Source organism: Triticum urartu, chromosome 5 (genome assembly GCF_003073215.2).
Source record: "Triticum urartu cultivar G1812 chromosome 5, Tu2.1, whole genome shotgun sequence".
NCBI classification, from domain to species: Eukaryota; Viridiplantae; Streptophyta; class Magnoliopsida; order Poales; family Poaceae; genus Triticum; species Triticum urartu.
In genome coordinates this window covers 478,127,285-478,132,696 of record NC_053026.1, presented here as the reverse complement: position 1 = coordinate 478,132,696, position 5,412 = coordinate 478,127,285, and positions in this window count along the sequence as shown.

Here is a 5,412-nt window from a genome sequence, read left to right as displayed (position 1 = left end):
GAAGAATGGCACCTGGCGTATGTGTGTGGATTACACAGATCTGAACAAAGCTTGTCTGGCTGATCCTTTTGCTCTCCCCCGTATTGATCAAATCATTAATGCTACGATGGGTTGCCCACGGTTGAGTTTCTTGGATGCTTATTCCGGCTATCATCAGATTAAGATGGCAGTCAAGGATCAAGAGAAGACAACTTTTATAACCCCTTTTGGAGCTTTCTACTATGTGTCTATGCCTTTTGGGCTTAAGAGCGCCCAGGCGACTTACCAACGGTGTGTACAGAATTGTCTTCATAATCAAATTGGACGCAATGTTCATGCTTATGTGGATGATATAGTGGTGAAATCCAGGGAAGAGGAAACCTTTGTCACGGACCTGAAGGAGACTTTTGATAATCTCCGGGTCTACAAAATGATGCTTAACCCGGCCAAGTGCATTTTTGGAGTGCCAGCCAGCAAGCTCTTGGGTTTTTTTGGTGTCTAACCGAGGTATTGAAGCTAACCCGGAGAAAATCAAGGCAATTACATCCTTAGCCAAACCAACCTGCATCAATGATGTTCAGCGGTTGGCGGGTCGTGTGGCTGCTTTGAGCCGTTTCATAAGCCGGTTAGGGGAAAAGGCTATGCCTCTGTATCAGTTGATGAAGAAAACAGATGTTTTTGTTTGGAGCGATGCTGCGAACGCTGCTTTTGAAGATTTGAAGGCACAGCTGGCTGAACTGCCAGTCCTGGCTGCTCCAATTGAGAAAGAGCCACTATTGTTATACGTGGCAGCCAACTCACGGGCTGTTTGTGTAGCTATTATGGTAGAGCGCAAGGAGGCTGGCAAGGAGCATCCGGTTCAACGACTGGTTTATTATGTCAGTGAAGTGCTAATTGAGTCTAAGCAACGATATCCACATTGGCAGAAACTTGTTTATGGGGTGTTCATGGCAAGCCGAAAGCTTAAGCATTACTTTCAGGGACATCCCATCAATGTGGTTAGCTCTGCTCCTCTAGGAGACATTATTCAAAACAGAGAAGCCACTGGGAGAGTCGCCAAGTGGGCAATTGAGCTTGGGTCTCATGGTTTGAAGTATGTTCCATGTACTACAATTAAGTCTCAAGCCCTAGTTGACTTCATCAATGACTGGACAGAGATGCAGATGCCAGAAGAGAAGCCAGACAACACGTATTGGACTATTCATTTTGATGGGTCCAGGGAATTGGAAGGCTCGGGGGCTGGAGTCGTGCTAACTTCCCCACGAGGTGACAAATTTTGTTATGTGTTACGATTGATGTTTCCTTGTACTAACAACACAGCAGAGTATGAAGCCTTGCTCCATGGTCTTCGAGTGGCAAAAGAGATGAGCTTGAGCCGGGTCAGATGTCTTGGTGACTCAGATCTAGTGGCTCAACAGGTATCTGGCAAGTGGGATTCTAAGGACCCTCTCATGGCGGCTTATCGCCGAGAGGTTGATGCTGTTGCAGGATATTTTAAAGGTTATCAGGTGGAACACATTGACCGTCGAAAGAATGAAGCAGCTGATGCTTTAAGCCGGCTGGGATGTTTTGCATAACCCCTCTGTCAAATTGCCCACCGAAGAAGATTTAGCTGTTCCTGACCCGGAGGCACAGTTGGTAGCGGCTCTTCATGTCATCCCAGATTGGACGGTGCCGTTCTTGGCTTACATGACCCGGGGAGAGTTGCCGGCGGATGAGACCCTGGCTCGACAGATAACCCGGCGGTCTAAGTCCATGACGATTTCAGATGGAGAGTTGTTTCATCGCAGTGTTTCTAGAGCATTTCAGCGCTGTGTTTCCCCCGAAGAAGGTCAAGAAATCCTTCGTGAGATCCATCAAGGCGATTGTGGTCATCACGCCGGGTCAAAATCTTTAGTGGCCAAGGCGTTTTGTCATGGTTTTTACTGGTTAACGGCTCATGCTGATGCAGAAGATCTAGTCAGTAGATGTGATGGATGTCAGAAGTTCGCACGACGAGCGCACGTGCTGGCTCAAGAACTCCGGATGATTCCAATCACTTGGCCATTTGCGGTCTGGGGGCTTGACATGGTGGGACCTTTCAAAAGGTCTAAAGATAAAAATACGCACCTCCTAGTAGCAGTTGATAAGTTCACTAAGTGGGTTGAGGCGGAGCCTGTGAGTAAGTGTGACGCAGCTACGGTGGTTCAGTTCATGAAAAAAGTGATCTTCTATTTCGGTTTTCCACACAGTATCATCACAGACAATGGCACCAATCTATCTCAAGGAGCTATGGAAGATTTTTGTCAGCGAGAGCACATCCGGCTTGATGTGTCTTCTATGGCTCATCCTCAGTCCGATGGACAAGCTGAGAGAGCCAATCAGGAAATTTTGAAAGGGCTAAAAACCCGGCTTATGGTTCCTTTACAACGAACGCCGGGTTGTTGGGTAGAGGAGTTACCTTCAGTGTTATGGAGAATCAATACTACGCCCAATAGGTCTACGGGTTACACACCCTTCTTCATGGTTTATGGAGCAGAAGCAGTGTTGCCTAGTGACATCCGTCATGACTCGCCCCGTGTGGCGGCTTATGTTGAAGCTAACAACGAAAAAGCCAGACAGGATGCACTTGACTTGTTGGATGAAGAAAGAGACTTTCCAGCGGCCCGGTCATCAATTTATCAACAGGACCTGCATCGTTATCACAGCTGCCGGGTCAAGTCCAGGACTTTCCAGGAAGGCGACTTGGTGCTCCGGCTCATCCAGGATCTGTCAGATGCACACAAGCTATCCCCACTGTGGAAGGACCCTTTGTGGTCAGTAAGAATTTAAACAACGGGTCATATTACCTCATTGATGTTCGAGAGCACAAAGACTCACGTAAGTCGGAGGAAGAGAACCGCCGGCCATGGAACATTGCTCAACTTCGGCCATACTACACCTGAGCCGTCGGCTCTCATCATGTACATACGTCCGTGTTGTATATATTATGATAAGCAATAAAGTAAGACCATCGGTCTCTTTTCTTTTCAAAGACTATGCCTCTTTATTATTTCTTATTTACAAACGACTATTAAGGAGCTGATCATATTTGAATCAAGTTTAACCTTTTTTGTCCAGCTCATGATCGTATCCGAATCTAGCTGCAAATCTCATGGTCACTTGGGGGCTTCCTGTTCAAACATAGGTCATATTCGAACTAAAGAGAACATAGCTGTCGTAACCCTCTTGATCGGCTCAAGGCCAAACTCACTTGGGGGCTTCTTGATCGTATCCGAATCATAGCTAAACCCCTTTTGAGTCCGACTTGGATCGTATTTGAATCAGGGTCGTTAAAAACCTCTCAAGGTCATTTGGGGGCTTCCTGTTCAAACATAGGTCATATTCGAACCAAAGAGAACATAGCTGTCGGTACCCTCTTGATCGGCGCAACGCCAAAGCCACTGGGGGCTATATGGTCGTATTCGAACCTTAACTTAACCCCTTTGGCCTGGTTTACTGATCGTATTCGAATCAGAAACCCCCAACCTTTTGAATACAAAGTTAAAATTATATTTCTTGCCCTTTAGCTTTTGTTGTTTCAATATTACAATAAGATAGCCCGGTTTTCTTCACCAGCTCAATTATTGGACAACACAGCCACCCAGGTTATTCAAGCCGGTGCTTCAAGGATCCAAAGGTATGAGCTACTAAGATATGATGAGCATTGGGTATTCAAGAAGTATTAACTTCTCATACATGTTGAATTATCAAATTCATCACTCGGATTATTTAAACCGGCGATCTAAGGATCAACAAGGACAAGGTATGGTTCTTACTCATACGCGCTTACCTGCTATGTTAACTCCAGAGTTCACATTAAACCTTATCCTTTATTTATATTTGTGTCTGTTTTCTATTGAGGTAAAAATATGGGCGGTAAATTAGGTGTTTAAGCCCGTTTGGTTCTAAACCGCCTTGCCAGCTTTTTTCCTTGTATTCACAGGAACAACGATTCAAACATTGCAGAGACAACTATTAAACAATGCATACATTGACATCTGAAACACAGATTCACATATAAGTATTTTGTGCACGATGGCACAAGCAAACAGGTGGTGTTTTCACAGCTAAGCTATTACAAGGCTTTTAAAGCCCATGAAGATGATCATTGTCCCACCCTCGCCGGTTCACCATCTTGAGTCTACTGGAAGTTGGGTTTTGACCAATCAAAGCCGTTCATGGTGACAAATTTGGCTTCACCGTCAATAAGGCCGACCGGTCAACTTCCGGGGCAAATGTATCTTCTCTCACTGGTGGGATCAAGTCTGTTACTTTATATGAGGGAGGGGCCATCTTCTTATTTTCACTATCAAAACCCGGCTGATACTTGTCCACATTGGTGTCATCTCCAAGGCTAGTCGCCTGAGGCCGGACTTCATGGACGCAGGCTATAAAGTCATCCTGATCAAAAGGAGACCCATCCTCGTTCACGGTAGGTTAGCCCCTTGCCACATCCGTTGGGTCTAGGTCTGGCACCCAAGCCTTGGAGCGGCTTAGGGCAGTCAAAGCTCTGGCTCGCGCGCAGGAGCATTTTACTTCTTGGAACCTGACAGGAAGGATGGACAGCTTCTTCAGGACATCACTGATCCGGTTAGATCCTTGATTAGCAGGAAAGATGGCAGCTAGAGCCCGTTGTGCGCCGATATATAATTGTGCAACTAAAGTGTATACTGCCTTCAGCTTAATCAACGGGTCTTGGTTCAGATTCTTACTTCACGGACCTGCATATATTTTTTCAGAGTCAGTTGGCAGATTATACTCCGGTTTGGCAAAAAGTATACAAAAGGTCAAGTCAGGTAACTTACCAAAGATAGCAGCGACCATCTGGGACACCCAACCCTTTAAAATGTTCAGCTCTGTTGAAATTTCTTTCAGAGCTGATTCGGCTGTCTCAGCTCGTCGGGTCAGAAGTGTTTTCTCATTCTCCCAAGTCTTCTCTTTGGCAGCAAAGCTGGTCTTCAAATTTTCCGTGGCAGAAAGGCTTATTTGCAGTTTGGAGGTGCCAAATTTGATTTCTGACTCCTGACTCGCTAGCCGGGTCTTTGCGTCAGTCAATTGAGAGTTCAGTTCAGACAATGCATTCTGTGAAAACGTTCAGATAAGTGAAGACTTGGTTTCAAATTCCAGTATCCAATTTCAAGATTCAAGTCTCAAGTACTTTACGAATAAACCACTTGACACTTGGGGGCTAATGTATGCCAAATCAAATTTTTACGACTCTACCAACATATTTGAAGTCCCAAGTCCTTTACAAAGTAACAACACCTGGCACTTGGGGGCTAATGCACGCAGTTCAGCACGTTTATCAAGGTTAAACCAGAGTGTTATTAAGTACTTTGAAGACGGTTTTAAATTCTAAAAGTACTGATTCATTAATGATCAAAATAAACTGGTCATTGGGGACTATGGGTG